At 39.7% G+C, this 20310-nt stretch overlaps 1 protein-coding gene across 4 annotated transcripts in view; it reads left to right on the forward strand.

Moving 5' to 3' along the window:
• The window catches only part of MYO16 (myosin XVI), a 591124-nt gene that overhangs the window by 92495 nt on the left and 478319 nt on the right, over nucleotides 1–20310 (forward strand). The gene's annotated exons all lie outside the window — the stretch shown is intronic.

A 20310-nucleotide genomic window follows, 5' to 3' on the forward strand; every position in this document is an offset into this window, starting at 1 on the left:
GGTGATGCCAAGTCAGAGGGAGCTGCAGAGTTAGGAAAGAGGGTGAGAATGCTCTTGGGCCGTGGGGTGACCCTCATGCCTGTCATGGTGTGAGAGCACGTCCCCAGGGCACGGGCCCCTTCTGTGTGGCTGGCATCCCGGATCGTGGCGCCGAGCCCACAGGAGGTGCTACAGTGGCAGTGCCCACTGAACACAGAAGCAAAGGAGCAATCCAGAAGAGTGTCATTGGGCTGCCCAGAATGTGCAGTAATAAGCCAGGGACACTAGAGGGAGAAGGACTGTAACACAACCGGTAGAACAGAAGTCGGTTCAGCTGTGTTTGCTAGGTTGGAAACTTCACTTCTCCCTCCTTGCCTTAAATTAAAAAAAAAAAATATGGTGTGAAATCCTAACTGAATCGGATACAAATGCTTTCTCTTTTTAGTACAGGCCATGATGGCCCCTGCCATCTGTAGAAAAAAAATGTAGGGATGCTGATAGACATTCAGAGATACTCATCTGAGTAGAAGGCTCTTGAGATCACACTGTATCGTTAAACAGATGGGCTAGAATTAACACCGCTAAGAGAAATCTGAAACAATACATACTGGACACAAGAAGGAGTGCTGCGGGGGCAAAACGTGCTTGAGCAGGAACTGCAGCTCCCCAGAAAGTTGTGTATGTTATGTGGAAGGATTCACTTGCATTCTCACAAACATTAGTAATGTAATTCGTCAAATATATGGATAAGCAGGAAATGACTTCTTCTGAGCATGGTCATGTGACCTTCTAGGGCCGACCGCTCTGCTGAAACCCAAGGCTTCCTCTCTGTTTGACCTTGAACAATAACCCCTGCAAGCATCATCTCTTCATCTATATAATGGAGGTAACGATAGTCTGGGATTCGCAGGGATTCAGTGATGTTTAAAGGAAAGAATGCACATAAGGTGACAGGGAGAATGTGATGCACATGCTAACTCTTGAGCGGTACCCCATAGAGACCTTTATGTTCATGTGCCAAATTTCTTAACATTTGCCTGCTTCATTTATCCTCTCCTTGGACTCTCTTTTACTTATTTATTTTTAAGATTTTATTTATTTATTTGAGAGAGAAAGTGCACAAGCAGAGTGGAGGAGCAGAGGCAGAGGAAGAAGCGGACTCCCCATTGAGCAGGGAGCCCAATACAGGGCTCAATTCCAGGACTCTGGGATTATGACCTGAGCGGAAGGCAGACACTTCACTGACTGAGCCACCGGGTGCCCCTTGTTGGACTCCCTTTTAATGATTTTGCTGTGCTAGAATTTTTTTCTTCGACCGCACCTCAAAACGTTTGGGACCGTGAGTGTTTTGTGGAGAAGAGCACTCTTCTGTGATGTTTGAGATCCCTTTGCAAGTTGGTGCATCCAGTGCAATAGACAGATGAGGCCCTGGCAGTGGCTTAGGAGCAGTGGTGCTCTAAGCAAGATGTCTGACATGCTTGGGGAGATGCTGATGGAAGTGCTCTATGATGAAATTGTGTGAGTGTTTCCCCTTCTGCATTCACACTGCAGTTCTAGTAAATCCTCCTCTTTGTATTTGCTTCCCTCTTGGCTTCTGTATTGTTGGCTCTGGCTGAAGCTCTGATAAACAAATGGCTGAGCACTACCTGCAGGGGACAGGTGACTTTGAGGATGAGGAGGGAGGAAAGCTGACCTGGTGAAGGTTAACAAAGGAGCATTTGCCTTTTCTTTCACCTTGGGTATGTGAGAGTATTTTTTCCCCCTGGATAAATAAAAATCTGCTAGAAGTTCATTTCTAGATGCTCAGTAAAAAAAAATTAAGTTTAATAAAAGTATGATAGGAAAGCCCTCAGTGGCACAAAAGCCGTATGTTGGAGTGATGAATTCTTACATGAACTTTAAAAATTAAAGATACCATTAGGTAGCACATATATCATTTTGAAAATAATGTCATATCTTCTGTCTAAATGGGAAAGAAGTATCACTTCAATGATCTAAAAGTCCATATCATTTAACCATCCATAAGGAAGAGAAAGTCAGCATAAAATGGAAGGAGATGCTGCCCTAGGAATATCTTAGAGTCTTTTAGTTTCAAAGACTGGCTGTTGAACCATGTCTTTTGTCTTTACCTGCGTTAAATCACAGAAAAGAGAGCAAAAAAGAAAAAAAAGACCTTGAAAAAGCATCTATTCAATGAATCAAATTAATCATTTAAAAATTCCAAGTTAGAAGTCACATGGAAACAAATGAGAGAGGAATTAATTTGGAACCACCAGAAAAATGACATGGAGCCAGTATTGGATTCTGTTCAATTTAAAAGCAGAACAACTTTTATGTTTTACCATCTGCCTCACCAAAAGCCTGATAAAATTTGAATACTACAAACTTTAGAGATTCCCATATGAGGACAGCTTTTTTATGGCCTTTTAAAGAACACAAAATCAGAATAAATAATGTTGGTGTTTGTCCAGGGATCAAGTTAGTAATTAGTGATTACTAAAAAGATAAATTGCATCTGTGATTTAGAGATTCAGATATTGCATTAGAATGTCTGTCCTCTACAAAACCTCTCAGAAGCCCATCAAAGGGTCTTTTGTTCCATGTAATGAGTAAATGGAGTCCCAGGGAAGGCAAGCCCTTAGGTCATACTCACTTCACCTGCAAATGGCGCAGAGCTGGAATGGAGACCCTTGATTCTAAACTTTTGGTTTTAGGCATAACAATTACTAAACAAAATAAGCAAAAGGCATGACAGAGAAATTATGTCTGCCTGCGAAATTTTCATGTTCCAGTTGTATGTTAAAGTGAGCTAGATAGAAAGAAAGCAGGTAATACAATATGCTTTACATACACACATGCATGTGTGTGCATCTTTGCAGAGATTTTGATCAATTGTAAGCTTTAGTTTATGGATAAGATATGAACATTATAATGTTTAAATTGCCCATGTAGTTGATTCTGGTGAAGCTACCCGTAGATACGGACTGCAGCTTACTTATCTTACAGTCCCATGTCTTAGACATTGCCTGTTAATGAGTGAATGAGCCCAAGGAGAGAGGAATCTTTAATCTGTTAAAAGAAAACAGAGCTAAGATGCTGATGCCAGGAAAAGAAGTGGTGATATGCTTGAATCAAGGTTTTACTGAGTATTATGAGAAAAGATTCTACACGAGTTGGCATATTTGGGCAGTAGACACGAATGAGAAAGATCTGGTTAATATCTGCACACTCTTGACAGATGAATACCTTTACTTTTAAGAAGTCAGATTCACTATTTACTGATTTAACATTTAACATATGCCATGTGACTGAGTTAGAATGTCAAATAAGACATGGTCCTTGCTCATAAGGAGTGCACAGGAGACATCTGAGCAAATGGATAAGTGTGATACCAAGTAATAGATGCTAAGATCACACCTACATCATATACAGGGGAGCTCAGAGGAAGGAGCACTGTTGGGTGTGAGGCAGTGAGCATGAGTGAGGAGAACAGAGGTGGTGGGAATTGAGCAGAGATAGCTCTTTGTCTAATTGCACACTCACCTCCTCCTTTCAGACTCTGGGCAATGTAATGCAGGTTATCAGAACTGATACCTGTTTTATGTTCTTGCTTCTCTGTTTTGTAGACCATGCCTCTCCTGTCGAATGAGAATAGAAACCAAGAAAGGTTAACTCTTAAGTGAACTAGGACTTGAAATTAAACCAGGATGTAATGTGTGGAGAAGTAGCCCGGATGAGGATGGGGGATTATCCCAAGACAGATTTTGAAGCAAGAAATAGCACTGCCTGTCTGAAGGTGAGAAAGAATATAGGTCATGGAGCCCCATATGAGACACACAGGAGTGACCTTGCCTGAAGTTCTAAAGTCATAGCTCCAGGTTGGGAAGGTGGGATTGATTGTGGTCAGCTGTAAAAGTAAGAAAGCAATTTGGACACATTGTCTGAGGATGGCTAAATTCAATTAAATATGATGAAAATATGAAAATACTTCTTTTCAGATTTTTCTAGGTATAGCAGGACGCATTTCAATGTCTGGGAAAATCTGTGATCTTTCTGGATTTGACATTCTGTCTGTAAAAACATTGAGAATGTGTGAATGAGGGATAGAATCCAAATGTGCACTCATTTCTGATGTTCTTGAGACATTCTAAAATTCATCTTCACTCCTTCTCTCTCTTTAATTCCTGACACCCAATTAGCACCCCTATTGATTATGCTCATGTAAGTTAGCTTGACTGTGTAACTAAACATGCTCAAAATTTAGTGTCATGACAGAAGAGGAAGGAACATTTCCCAAATCATTCTATGCAGCCAGTGTTTTCCTGATAATAAAATTAGACAAAAGCATTCCAAGAAAAGATAAGCAAGTGTCATTTGTGAATATGAAAAGAAAAGGTTTCAATAAAATATTAACAAACCAAATCCAAGTCCTTATAAAAGGACTATATAAGGGGATCCCTGGGTGGCGCAGCAGTTTGGCGCCTGCCTTTGGCCTAGGGCGCGATCCTGGAGACCCGGGATCGAATCCCACGTCGGGCTCCTGGTGCATGGAGCCTGCTTCTCCCTCTGCCTATGTCTCTGCCTCTCTCTCTCTCTGTGACTATCATAAATAAATAAAATTAAAAAAAAAAAAAAAGGACTATATAATATGACCAAGTGTAATTTATCCCAGGAATGCAAGGTTGGTTTAACATGTGAAAATCAATTGATGTAACACATTGTATTAATAGAACAGAAGACAAAAACTGAATGATCCTCTCAATAGGTCCAGAAAAAACATCTGACAAAATCCAAAAACGTCTCAGGATAAGAGACATAATAAGCTAGGAATAGAAGGAATGTTCCTCAACCTGATAAACCTCATCTATGAAAAACTCACACCTAAAATGATGTATAATATTGAAAGAATGAAAGATTTATCCCTAGGTCAGGAACAAGGCAAGGATGTCTGCTTTTATCGGTTCAATTCAGTAACATACTGGAGATTCTAGCCAGGGCAATCAGGCAAGAAAATGAAAGAAAAAGGATTGAGATTGCAAAGGAAGAAATAATATCATCAGTTTGCAGATAATGTGATCTTGCATATGGAAAGTCTTAAGGAAACCCCCCCCTCACCACACAAATGTAAATAATAAATGAGTTCTTCAGTTTACAATATACAAGATCAGTAAAAAAAAATAATTGTATTTCTATTAAGTAGTAATAAGCAATGTAATACTTTAAGAAAACAGTTCCATTTACAGATAGCATCAAAACCAGTAAAATACGTAGGAATAAATTTAACAAAAGAAATAAGATTCATACATTTAAAACTACAAAGTACTGTTAAGAGAAGTGAAGGAAGTCCAAGGTAAATTGAAATACATCATGTTTTTATGGATTGAAGGCTTTTTTGGAAATATGACAGTGCTCCCCAAACTGGTATACAGGTTAAATGTAATTCTTATTAAAATTACAACTGGTCTTTTTGAATAAATTGACAATCTGAGCTTAAAATCAATGTATAAGTGTAAAGAACCCATACTAGCTTACACAGTCTTGATGAAGAACCAAATTATAGGATTGATGTTCCACAATTTCAAAATTATTACAAAACTACAGCAGTCAAGACAGTGTGATACTGGCATAAGGCTAGATTAGATATATAGACTAATGTAAGAGAATTAAGAGTCTAGATAAAAACTCTTATATTTGTGATCAATCAGTTTTTGACAAAGTTGTCAAGACCACCCAAGTGAGAATTAGTAGTCTTTTCAGCAAATGGTGCTAGGACAACTGATTATCTGAATATTCATTCAAAAGAATCAAGTAGGGCTCATACTTCATACCATATACAAAAATGAACTTGAACTGGATTATAGACCTAAATGGAAGTGCTAAAACTAAAATGTTAATTTTTAGCAGGAAGCACAGGGGTAAATCTTTTTTTTAAGGTACAGGAAAAGGAAAGTTTAATTTCTTAAACTTTATGTTTTCCCCTTCAAGCTTTATTGAGGTGTAATTAACTGATAAAATTGTGTATATTTAAGGTGTACAATGGGATGACTTGACATATGCATGTTATAGTGAGATGACTAACACAGTAAGCTCATTATTATATCCATCACCTCACTTAGGTACCTTATTTATTTATTTATTTTGGTGAGAATGGTGAGGACTTACTCTTAGGAAACTTCAGGTATACAATATAGTATTATTAACTACTGTAGTTGCTACACTGTGTATTAGATTCCCAGATCCTCTTCATCTTACAATTTTAAGTGTGTACCCATTGACCAATATCTCCTCATTTCCTCCTCCCGTCTGGCAACCACCAATGTACTGTTTGCTTCTGTGAGTTGTACTTTTTAGATTCACATAGGAATGAGATTGTACAGTACTTAAATTTCTGTGCCTGGCTTTTATAGGAGTAAATATTTATGACCTTGGATTAGGCAATGAGTTTTAGATAGGACACCAACATCGCTAGTGAAAACAAAGGGTAAACTACATCAAAATTTAGTGAAAACAAAGGGTAAACTACATCAAAATTAATATTTATATGGTAGAAGGGATACCATCAAGACAATGAAAATACAACCCATGGAATTCAAGACAGTATTTGGAAATTATATATCTAATGAAAGCTTTTTTTCCCCAGAGTATATAAAGTAATTAATTGACAACTCAATTAGATCTACAGATGAAAAGATATTTGGCATCATTAATAATTAAGGCAATACAAATCAAAATGATGAGCTACACCTCATATCCACTAGGATAGTTAAAATAAAAATGTCAGACAGTCAGATGATATCCTGTTGTGCGAGTGTTAAGAATTAGAACTCTAATATGCTGCTGATAGGATTATAAAATGGTGCACGCACTCTGGAAAACAGTTTGGTGGCTATGCAAAATTGTAAATATAGAGTTCTCCTATGGTCCAGCAATTCCACTTCTAGGTACATAACAGAGAATTTAAGACATTTCCACACGAAAACCTATACATAAATATTCTTAGCAGCATAGTTTATAATAGCAAAAAAGTGACAACAACCCAAATATCCATCAATTGAAATAGGAAACAAAAGGTGGTATATCCATTCAATGTAATGTTATCCTACCATAAAAAAGAATGAAGTATTGACCTGTGCTACAAAATGCATGAACCTTGAAAACATTATGCTAAGGGACAGAAGCCGGAAACAAAAGGCCACATATGGTTTGATTTCATTTATGAAATGTCTAGAATTGGAAAATCCAGAGACAGGAAGTAGATGAGTGGTTGCCAGAGGCATTCTTATTATTGTAGGTTTAGTTTTCAAACAACCTAACTTATGATGATCTATCTTCATACTGAACAGTCTATTCTTATACAAATAGAGCACACACTTGCCCTTTCCTGAGCCGACTATACCGTTCTGCAATCTGAACTTCCTTATCCATCTTCCTTGCTCAGCTCAAATGCAGCCCCTTATATCCCAAGCTAGAATGGGTCACTCTCTTTTCAGAGACCCCATAGCACTGCGTAAAGCCCCTGATTTGGCATAAAAAATTTGGCCAAATTTAGCTAATGACTTTCATGTGCATCCTCCCTTCCCCACCAAACCGATGTCCCTCGAGGGCAGGACCCATGCATTTTTGTCAGTCATCTTGTCCACATTAGCCTTTAGATAAAGGCTTTTGCACATAGTAGTCTTTCAATAACTTATTAAATTGAACATTTGAAGAGGTTCAAATGAAAATTGAACATGTAATAGACATTAAGGAGAAAATCTGTTCCCTTGCTCAGTATTTTATGCCCAAATAAATAGAACCAGTTAGCAGGCATCCAGAACAAAAGGAAATCTTTTCAACTAACTGCAATCTCAATTTGTTCTGGGGATTCTTATATCTTCCCTGTTACAGTACGTGCTTCTGATATTTGAGAAAATAGTGGATAGCACCTCTGCCACTTTCTCCTGTAGTTCAGTCTTAGCCATTTGGTGATGAGTCACAGGATGGTAATGACTCGAATCTGTCCATGGGCAGCTGGTTTGTTTTGCCTTCGTGTGTAAACCAATCTCTGAGTGAGTTAAAGGAGGATCTTCTGTCTGGCCCCGAAGCCATGTTCAATCCTAGGAACTAGGAAGGTCTTTGTGCACCATCCAGATTCCTTACTTAGTGCTCTATGTAGATTGCATGCCATATATTACTTTAGGAACTTTTTTTGGAGAAATCTGTCAGAATCTATCAGTAACTAGGTGCAAGAGACCAGATGTAGAGGAGAAAGTGCTATTAGAACCTGATCAGGTCTCTTCCTACAGTTGAATGTGGAAACCCAGGAAAGCATCAGAGCAAAGATAAAGAATTGCTTAAATAAACTTTTATTATTAATAAACGCACCGCTATTATTGTATCCCAACTGTATACCGTGTGGAGGCTTTTCTTATTAATGTGTTGATTGAACAACTGTGTCCTGGGCATTGGGGATTCAAAGATAGATAAGGCTAGGTTTGTGTTCATTGTTTAGTGGAGGAAAAATAAGGAATATAAATCTTATAAGGCACAAAAGGTACTATCTAATAATATAAGTAAGCCAAACTAATCAAGCACAAGGGAGATATTTCTTTCTCTCTACATCTTTCTTGCTTGTATGTTATTTTCCTCCTGTTCATGTACATGTGGTATATCCAATTCTGGGATCAATGCTAGAGGATTTTTTTTCTCAGATTTTTCTCTCCCTGGTGATCTTCCCACACCCAGGGCTTCCATTTCTGTGATTTATAAGAAATACAGTTGACCCTTGTATGACCTGGGTGTGAAGGGAACCAATCCCCTACCCCTACAGGATTGAAATTCTGCATATAACTTTTGACTTCTCCAAACTTAATTACTAAGCCTACTGTTGACTGGAAGCCTTAATGATAATATAGTCGATTAGCACATATTTTGTATGTTGTATGTATTATATTCTGTATTTTTGCAATAAAGTAAGCGAGAGAAAAGAAAATGGTATTAAGAAAATAGTAAAGAAGAGAAAATATACTTTTAGAGCTGAGTTTTAAAAGTTTCACATGGACCAGCAGAGAGCAAGCCCACATTGTTCAGGGTCAACTCTATGTATTTGGTTTCTTTCTCTGTTTCTGGGACAGAGCTCCTAAAACCCTTGGAATTTCCTAAGTAGTGAGAGCTTTTAGAGGATGGGGCCTGGTTGCCAGGAGAACCAACCATAGGATTGGAAGGTTGTAACTCTGAGTCTCACCCCTGACCTTAGGGGAGGGGAGAGGGCCTGGAGGTTGAATTAGTCACCAATGGCCAGTGATTTAATTAATCATGCATAAAGAATGAAGCCTCCATAAAACCCCAAAAGGATAGATTCATAGAGTTTTTGAGTTGGTGAACATGTGAAGATTCGGGGACAGTGGTGTGCTCCATGGGAAAGGGCTTGGAAGCTCCTCTCCCCTTTCTTATGCCTTGTCCTACACATCTCTTCCATCCAGCTGCTTCTGAGTTCTATCCTTTCATGGATGAATTGGTGATCTAGTACATACAGTGTTTCTCTGAGCTCTCTGAGCCGCTCTAAAAAACTAAGGAGGGAGTCACTGGAAGCTCTGATTCTGTGTCAGTGGCTCAGAAGTACAGGCAACAGCCTGGACTTGGGACTGGCATCTGAAGTGGGGCAGGGGTGGGAGGGTGGGAGGAAGCAGTCCTGTGGGACTGAACCTTTAACCGTGGACTCTGCACTGTCTCCCAGTGGAGAATTTCAGAATTGAGCTGGCCTGAGTCAAATGGTACGACATCAGCTGGTGTCCAGAGAGTTGCTCGGTGTTGTATGAGATGCATGCTCCCCACCATGTTGAAATGGTTCCAGGAACCTAAAGAATAGCTATTTAACTATGGATTTCAAATCTCATTGACAACCCAATCCCTTCCTAAGAGCTATGTAGATCCCAATAATTCATTCTCTGCTGGAACATCTCCCTAAATTTCAAGAAGCAACCCTGACTCACTGTGTCTGAAACTGAGCTCATCTGGACCCCTAGTGTCCCCACGTTACTCCTTAGTGTGGTCGGCAGGCATGGTGATCTGGTCCTCTGCGGTCTCTCAAGCCCTGTCAATGAATTTACCCCCAAATTACTTAAAATCTACCTCATCAATAGATTTGAGACTGATTTCCTCTTTTTTATTTTATTTTTTGCAAATGAATTTCAAAAATCCAGAAAAGCATGTAGTTTAGTTTCCTCTGTCTGAGAGCTAGTCACAGGCAGAGGCTTTATCTGTGCCATGGTTTTACTTCAGGATCTGGTACCCAGCCTTGTAGTATAGATCCCATAAATACGGTTACGAAGGGATAAATAAAAGAAGAGATTAAAAGAGACTAGAGCCCATGTTTACTGCACCCTGTGTTCTCTCCAGCACCAGCTCAGGGCCTGTGTGCAGCAGAAGCACTGTAAATATTTGGTGAATTGACAAATTATGGTTTTATAGGGATTGAAGGTTGAGACATTTTGAACAGGTCCTACATGTACTTTTCATCCTATTGTGGACATTACTTTGGCTTTTCGTCTGCAAAAAATCTTGCCTTTTCCCAAACTACCCCTTCCTCCCCCTCCTCCTCCACCCCACCAAGGACCTCAGCAAACCCACAAGCCCTGAGCGTTTGCTGAGGGGCCAGTCTTCTTTCCCTCCCACCTCTAGCACTGCATTTCACTTCCCATCCTGGCAGACTTAGAGTCCTTACTTCCTAAGAATTTATCCGGTCTTCTCTGTCCCCACCACCATGGCTCTGTTTCAAGGCCTCATTATGTCTGGTTTGGACCTCTAATTGACAATTCCTGCTGCCCATCTTACCTTCCTGTGATCTTTCCTTCCCAGAGTCTCACAATTTAACTCCTGTGCTTACAATCTGCCAACCACTCTCCCTCAACTTCAAGAAAGGTCTTAATTGAGTCAGGGATCCCTTTGAAAAGCTGTGGATGCTCTCACAAGAGTCTATGGAAGTCTGTGGAATCCAGATTAAATAAAGCTGGCTGAGATGATGAAGCTCTTTGTGCCACATGCAATGTTCTTAGTGATTTGGTCCTGTCTTTCTCTTTAGGTTCGACTCCAACCACCTCTTAAAAAAAAAATCACTTATTTATTTGAAAGAGAGAGAGCAAGAGAGCACAAGTAGGGGGAGGGTCAAGAAGAGGGAGAAGCAGTCTCCCCACTGAGCAGGGAGGCCACACGGGACTCCATCCCTATGAGATCATGACCTGAGCCCAAGGCAGATGCTTAACTGACTGAGCCACCCAGGCCCCCTGCACCCACTCCTTAATCCTCTCCGTGCCCGTGTCCCTGAAATCCAGCTGGCCTATAGCAGTTGTAACACACTCTGCCTTTGCTTGGTGCCCTTTCCTGGAAAGTCTTTTCTTACTTCTCATGAGCACCCTTCCTCCTGAAGGACACAGAGCGCTGTGCTTGCATGAGTGCCCTGTTTATAGTTGATCTCTGCATTGACCGTATTATATTATAATTGCCAGTTCACCGTGCTAGGAAATCATTCTAAGGGCAGTGACTCTTCAGTGTTGATAACTCTGCATCTGCATCATCTATGTAGCCTGTCAGCTAGTGGTTGTTGAAACAATAAATGTAAGATGAACTACCTTTGTTTTATATCCCTTGGAAATCTTTCTTTTGCTAGACCTCCTGCTGCTGTGTTTGGAACTGTGTTACTTTTTGTGACACTTAAAATTTTTTTTAGATATAATGTGGGTACAATAAAATGAAGGAATCTTACAGCTCAATAAAGCATTGTATGCCTTTATATCTGTATATATTTATATTTGTGTCAAAATATGCCCCAAATATGAAACATTTCTGTCCTTCTAGGATGTTTGCTATTGTTCCTTTCCCATCAATAGTCCACTTTTAAAACTTCTGTCATCATAAATTAGTTATTCCTGCTCTTGAACTTCATGTAAATGAAGAGTTATATATTCGACACCCTCAAAATATACCATCAGGTTCATGTGAGACTTTTATTTTGGTGAAACTTCTTCGCACCCATCACATTACATCCTACCTTAAACCACTTAATTAACACCTCCATATTGGGGTCTAGAGATGTATATCAACATCCTCTGTGCTCTGAAAATAATCCTATAATATTAACAGCCTACTTATGATTGCTAGCAGCTATAATATGTTAAATTGAAAGAAGAGTCTATTAAAGTTGTTACAGCTTACCTACCTCATAAGAATCCAAAATTCCATTCCTCTCTACCTCTTAAATCCTGTGTATATAAAAATGTATCTTCCTTCTCTCAAATAAGTCCTACTTCTTATCTGTAGATCTTTTCTTAATACTTCCCTTCTCTTTGCATTTATGGTTGAGTGACCCTGTACATTGCAGTGCTGCCATGATGGATTTTCTAGGGTGTAAGAGTAAACATCATTGTATTAGCATCATATTAGCATTTTGAGAGAAAGCCCACATAGGACATAAATAATCCATAATAGGATGCAGAATCAGAAGGCATGGCAGCAATAAATAACTGTAGCTCACCTAGTGAAAGAACAATGGGCTGGGGGACAGAGAAAAGAAGCGACTCCCCAACTTTGGATCCTTCATTGCTCATTTTCTACCTTAATTTACCCACCTTCTTACCTTTCGTCTTTTCCTCTCTGTAGATCTATTCCATGTGCCACTTCCCCTTCTCTCTCCTCTCCATCTATATATACATAGTATGTAGGGTTGAGTTAATCAGACAAAAGAAGTTGGGGTTAAGAAAGGCAGTAAGGAATGTTCCAGATGGAAGGAGAAGTATGTGCTTAGGGTTGAGAGTCCCTCGCATGTTCTAGAATCTAAAAGAAAGGCTTGATCCCCAGTCAAGGAAATGGTATGCAGTGAATCAGGATATGGTGAATGCTGTGGCCTGATTGTCTTGGTGAGCCAGTATGTGCTTCATTGTCATGGGATTTTTGACATCTTCTTTAGGCTTTGTGACTCAGTTTCCTCTTCTGTTAAAAATAAAGATGATAGCTCCTACTCTGGAGGTCTGTTATGAGAATTAGATGAGTCAGGACACATATAGTGATTAGAACAGTGTCTGATAAATGATAAGCACTTATCAATTGTTTGCTATACAAAATTAAGCCTTAAGAAGAATTTGAAGTCAGTTCCTAAAACTGTTCCCTGAAAAGCTTATTCATGATTTACTTGTTCTGTACAACTGGTTTGAATATTTATTGTGGGAGTGTCAAAGGGAATGATACTACATGTATTTATTTATTTATTTATTTTTTGATTACCTGAGTTTCAGGATGGTTCTGATATTCGAGACCTGAGCCACCCTAAAGATGAAAAAGGAGGGATCAAACACAGGGGGAGGATTAATACCAGTAGCTTTTGCCAGCATCGCAGACTCTCTTCTGAAGCCAGTTCTGTGAGCGGAACTTGCAGAGTTTGGGTTTCTAGAGAAGAGATGTTTGCAGGATTGGTGACACGACATGAGTAGAAACAGCATAGAAGGTCAAATTAAGTCTGTCCTTCTGAGGTTAGGGAGAAGGGCTGGATGGCAGGTCAGGAAAGAGGCACTTATAGAGAAGAAAGCGGACACAGGGAGGAGATTTTGATGTAGGTGGTGGAGGGTCTTACAGTTTGATTGGAGAAGGATGCACGCTCTGCTTTTTCCACTCACACGTCTTTTTTTTTTTTTTTTTAATTTTTACTTATTTATGATAGTCACAGAGAGAGAGAGAGAGAGAGAGGCAGAGACACAGGCAGAGGGAGAAGCAGGCCCCATGCACCGGGAGCCCGATGTGGGATTCGATCCCGGGTCTCCAGGATCGCGCCCTGGGCCAAAGGCAGGCGCTAAACCGCTGCGCCACCCAGGGATCCCCACTCACACGTCTTACCTCCACTCTGGCTTCCAGCATTTCTGCCTTGCTTTCCCAGCATGGCTACCTATGGAGACAACCCTCCTGTGCTCCCCTGTGCATTCCCTCCCTGTAGTCGGAGTGATGGTCATGAATCCCACCTCTACTCATGCCCTTTCAGCATTCAAATCTCCTGCCTCTTTATGTTTCACGAAAAGGAATAGAATCACCTCACCACTTGTCCCCACCTTGGCCTCTGATGATTTCTCTGGGCTCTCCTCTCACCTGGCCATTCCACAAACTTCTCCTTTAGTCATACCTAAATGTTTGTTTTTTCACATATTTTATTTATTCATGAGAGACACACAGAGAGAGGCAGAGACACAGGCAGAGGGAGAAACAGGCTTCCTGTGGGGAGCCTGAGGCAGGACTCAATCCCACTATCCAAGCCAAAGGTGGTTGCTTAACTGCTGAGCCACCTAGGTGATCCTCCCTTTTTAAATCTGAGCAGGTGTTGAACATCCCCCATGTCACCCCCTCTGCTCACTTCTTTTACCAGATATTTTTCCTCTTATACTCAGGTGTTTACTCAGGTAGACAGGTTTCTTCAAGAATATCTCCAGACCCTCAAGCTTTGGTAGGCTGCTTCATAATGCATTCAAGGTATTGTGCAGAGTCCTTCAATAATTCCTACTTCCTGGTCTATAATTTTTGTAAAGCTTCAAAGGGCAGCAGCTAGGTCTGATCTCTAACTGTCATGTGCACCATGCACACAGGTATTTCCAGGACTGACGGAATTCTATGAAGTAGTGGAGTATGTGTTTAATGCCTGGCTCATAACAAGCACGGAGTAAATGTTTACTGAGATTTGGTGTTACTAGTCACGGATGTCTGCAAGTCTGTCCCAAAGGGTATTGATGTGTTCAGGACAAATCACATACATAGTTTCACTAATATAAAGATAGAACTAGGTCAGTGGAACATCAGGGGTGTACAAATTATTTTGACAATAATTATTGGGAATGCACTTGCCAAGTGCCTAACCTACCCGTGAGAATTATGTGTAGTATGTATCATTACCTCCATTTTTCATCTGAGGAACTGAAATCTCAAAGAAGTGGTCTGACCTTTAAGGAGTGGCAGAAACAGGGTCCATATGTAAGCATGATCACTGATGTGGAAGGACAGGTCACCCACCAGAGGAGCCATGGTGATGGAAAGGATGTGCCATCCTCCTGGGGCTTCATTAGTTTTATCCAGTGCCTATAGAGCTTACTTGTGTTTATAGCTTCACTCTGAGGAGTTCCTCCACTTATCCCTGTGGTACCCCCTTAGGCATATTAATCCTTAAACCAAGGTTTCTGGTGCTCTTTGCCCTGACAGCCCAGACTCTAGGCATGTGAAGATCATTATGGAGAGCTGCCCCAACAATGAATGCTATTTCAACTTTTCCAAAAAGCTTTAGCTTTTGAGTTTGTGAAAGAATTTGATGCCATTTATGAATTTGGGTATTTCACTGTACAATTTTTTTCCAAATCACTTTAATATGCTGTTAAATTTTGTCCATCAAATACAGAGGCCACACTTTAGCTTTTGTAGTCCAAAGGGGAATCTGCAATCAGGGAGTTCATTTATTTTTTTAACTTTGGGGGGATTTCGTTTAGAGAAAGGAAGTCATCAGTGTTTAAACTTGACCCCTTATCTTCCTGTGTTCCATTTTAAATTCACAGGGAACATTGAAAAGGCAAATAAATGAAAGGCAAAGTTGACTTGTGCTTATATGCTCACTTATAGTAGGGCATGTCTTCCACCTCTCTTCTGTGCTCCTCTCTCAGGTCTAGTAAATTATGTTTTCCTGAGTGCTCAGTGATCCTGAATTTAATAAAATATTGCCCCAGACATTACGTGTCATGATCCAGAAGATGCTTTGTAGCAGTTCTAATTCTCGGGTTCTTTGGTGACCCTCGAATGTTCACTGATGTTTTGGACTTTGCAGGAAGCAAGCAAAAGTAGAAGGTCTGTACCTCAGATAACTAATTATAAAAGTAATTAAAGAAAAATACAGAGCATTGTATTACCACGTGCCGGATTGACTGGCACATAGAAAAGTGAATAGAGGGTCAGTTAAGGCTAGGACTAGCTTAGGCCAAGATACATCAAGAAGAGTTTGTAGGTTAAATGGGCTCAAAGTGAATTTCAGTGGATGCTGAGAAATTGACCAAGTAACTTAGTGTGTGTGGGGGGGTGGGCAAGGAGAAGATTCAATTTAAGAGTCTTTTGTTTTTTAAAAGATTTCATTTGTTAATTTGACAGAGAGAGAGAGAGACAGAGATTGAGAGATCTCATGCATGAGTAGGGGAAAGGGCAGAGGCAGAGAGAGAATCCCAAACAGACTCCCCACTGAGTATGGAGCCCCAATGTTGGGCTCAATCTCACGACCCTGAGATCATGACCTGAGCTGAAACCAAGAGTCAGACCCTTAACCAACTGAGCCACCCAGGCACTCTGAGACTATTTTTTTTTTTTCTTTTAAAAGGAATACATATCAATTGGGGAACTAGGAGGGAGAGTTCCAGATTTAATTACCTCCAAATTCTTTCTTTTTCAGGAAAATTAAGATGATCTTTTACATCATCAAAATACTTCACTGAACTATCTCCTTAGTGACAGTTGTTTAGAGATATGCCCACCTAGTTGAGCTTTGTTAGCCAGGCCATCACTAATCTCTACAGTTACCTTTGTCATCATTGAAAGTCCATTTGTATGGGACACCTGGGTGGCTCAGTTGTTTAGGTGTCTGCCTTCAGCTCAGGTCATGATCTCAGGGTCCTGGGATGGAGCCCCATATCGGGCTCCCTGCTCAGCAGGATGTCTGTTTCTCCTTCTCCATCTGTCCCTCCCCCTGCCTGTGCTCTCTCTTTTTCTCTCTCTCAAATAAATAAATAATCTTTAAAAAAGAAAAAAGTCCGTTTGCCCCCCACTTACAGAAAGCCATGCACCCCCACAAATGGATTGAAGAACAAGGCAGAGAATACTTACTCTTTTGTTTACACGTACCTATGTACACACACATTCACACAAACCTAGGTGCAGCCGTACAGACACTAGCACTGTCCATGTCTCATTTACAGTTAAGATATGCAAACTTGTGTTCATTGTCAAATTTTGGTGAATTGGAGCAATATCTGAAAGTGGGGAGGTCATCTTAAATAGTTGTAATACGTATGCTAGAGAGATTTTAAAGTGGTGTTAACATTCAAGTAAATACATTTGCAAAAGTTTACAGATTTCCTTTCCTAGATAGCTACTTTAATTGATACTCATTAGAATTCAAAGCATTTCATTTTGATTAGGGAGAAAAAAATTGCAAAGGGAATATGGGCAACCAGATGCCTTTGTGGGACAGCTAGAGCCTCCCATATAGCCTGTGTGTATGTGCATATATAAATAGATATATATATATATATATCCATATCAACACATGTATATGTATATGTTATATTGCTCTATATTGCATTACATAAAGAGCATCTTCAGCCTTCCATGGAGCAACTTTAAAATTGTATTCTTTTTTACTTTACATTGCTATTCTATGAAAATGTTAGTGCTGATGCTAATGAGTATTTTCAAGCCCATACATCACATGTTTCTATTTAGGCACTAAATGGTGCTCAGCTGGGTCAGCCTCCTCACTGGTCTGCTGCCACAGAAAGGTTGGTCCACGTTAACTTCTCCTTTCCTTCCAGCCATACAGATCTATGGTGTAAATTTCTTCCTCTGTTTGCCCCATAATTACCTACATCTATGTTAAATGGCCATTTATTCTGGAAGGAGATCTGTGTGGCTGCTTGAGGGTGGGGAAGCCTGAATCTGATGTAACACAGACTGACTGGAATTCAGATCAGTCCCAACAGATGGCAGACTGTGGAAGGGGAGCTGGTTAGAGATGCAGGGGCTCTGATGAGTCATGCAAGGCAGACTTGATCCTGGTCCTGAGGCAGCTGTGGGATGACCAGTGAGACTGATTTTCTAGCAAGTACTGACTTCAGTGATGCCAATTTCTTTTGGACGACTGACATCTTTCCTTCTCTGCAGCCAAGAAAAGGGCCCCTGAAGTCTTATAGGGTGCCACAAACTAGAGTATTATTCTCAGGAGAGAAAATGGTAGCTCCATCTATGTAGAAGCATCCGTATTTGTGACAGGTGGTTCTGTAAATTTAATTCACAGCCATTTTGTGTGGATTATGTGTAGATCAAAAACCTGTGTGTGATTTGTTTCATCAAAGTCTTCTATAAACCCCAGCCCATTCCCAGAGCAGAGGCAAAGGTGCCTATGTCATAGAGCTTGAATTTGAATTACGAACACTTTGTGCATGTGATTTATAGCTCACTTGGAATTTTTATAGTAACCTCCTCTATATGAACCCTACCTAAACTGACAGTGTTGGTACACTTGAATTCTAATCTCATGATTTAGTAAAGTGTGAAAAAATGCAGAATTATTAGATTTAGAAATTATATCTGAAAAGGCTGGCATAATATATCACTCCAAAACGAAGTATAAGGGAAGTAGTATCTCACCTGTGAGCTTTCACTGGAAAACCTATTTTGAAGCTATATATCACACATATCCCATTTAAAAAGATATTTAATAATAAGCAAGAGCATAATTTTAAAATGCTCGTCTGTCACTAGAATCATTCCAGTTTCTTTTTCTTTCTTTCTTTTTTTTTTTTTTTTTTGGCCAGGAAATCATTTGAAACAAAACCTAGTGTATAATGATACTAACATTTGAAAGGAAGAAATTATGTGTTTTTTTTAATCAGAAATAGTGTGAATAGTGAGCAGCTGTTTGACATATAAAAGAGAGGAAGGAATTTCTTTATTGTTCCAAATTGCTTTTGAAATGCTGTGGGTGACATTCAAAGATAGCAGTTGGTCATTGTAATAATTATGAAAGGTAATAATAATAAGATACTTGTGCTTTATGAGTAAGTTTTGTTGTAGTGAAAAACAACTTCTTTTAAAGCATGATTGCATTTTAAAAAGATTTATTTATTGAGAGAGAGAGAGAAGAGATGAGCAGAAGGGACAGAGGGAGCGGGAGAGAGAATCCCAAGCTGACTCCACACTGAGCGCAGAGCCTGACTCGGGACTTGATCTCACAACTCTGATATCACAACTGGGGTCGAAACCAAGAGTCTGATGCCCAACCGACTGTGCCACCTGGGCAACCCTGAATGATTACATTTTGTACTTAATGATTACAGTCTGCAAAACAGATAGGTTACTAAGAATGTAGCTAATATAATCTAAATCTTCGCTACCTACTACCATAGCCAACTCTGATGTTATATTTACTATATCAGATTCACAGAATTCTGAAATGATCGATCTGATATCCTGACACTGAGCTTAGTTTCTTAGGGGTGGGTAGAGATCAAGAAATTTTAACCATTTGTAAATTACCATTGTTTTTCTACTTTATAAAGGGAGTAAAGTTATAAAGCCAAAATTATTTTCCCTTTGTAATAATGCCTGCATAAATTTTTGGTTTGATAATGAAGAAAAACGTAAAGCTGTATTTCTTTGTAGTTAAACATAGTCCTATTAGTGTTTTGAGCACAAGTATGTGGTTGCCAGAGGGAAAAAAAGGATGAGAGAACTTTTTAATCTGGAAGAATTCTATGTATATACAGCTCATGCATAAAGGCAGACCCTGAGTATTATAATAAAGGTAGAATACATCTCTTCAGATAGCCTCCTTCAACTCTAAAGTGGGTTGGAGATTGCTCCTTTAGGTTGCTTCAGAGATCCACAGTTCCCATCCTATAATGTCTCCCACACTCCCCTGTGTGACTATCAGTATTTCACCAAACAGTAAGCACTTTGAGGGCAGGGACGACACTAGCCTTCCTTCCCATGTGCTTAGGGTTTGCCAAATATCTATGGAATAAGTGAACCAGAGAATAATAAATGCATTTCCAAATATGGGAGAGGTGTTACAGTTTGTGGGGGGAGAATAATAAATGCATCTCCAAATATGGGAGAGGTGTTACAGTTTGTGGGGGACATTGTTCAGAATGCTTATATAGGGGAGTTTTGAGTTAATAACAGATTGTTTTGAGCCCAACTCAATCTTATTTTCAATAATGTATTTTGTTTGCCAAGAGGATACCATGCTTTATCTGAATCTCATACTTTAATTTTTTTCCCTTCAAAGAGTAAATAGTGTCGTAGAGCTCAATTGTCTTAGATGTTTGTTGAGTATTATGTGGCAGCATGCAATTTTCAGAAAACTAAGAAATTTTCATATTTAAGGAAGGTATGGAGGTGTTAAGAGGAGGGCAAGGGATATCCAGATGGGTAGTGCTTTCTCCAAAGAGACACTGAACAACATTCTCATAAACTCATGATATTGTATGTGCCTACAAAGACTTGTCATGCAGTGAGAAAGAGCCTTGCTCTCTGTCAGATAACAGACATACAGAGTTGTGTCTCACAGTTTTA

The sequence above is a fragment of the Vulpes vulpes genome, chromosome 6 (genome assembly GCF_048418805.1).
Source record: "Vulpes vulpes isolate BD-2025 chromosome 6, VulVul3, whole genome shotgun sequence".
Lineage (NCBI taxonomy): Eukaryota > Metazoa > Chordata > Mammalia > Carnivora > Canidae > Vulpes > Vulpes vulpes.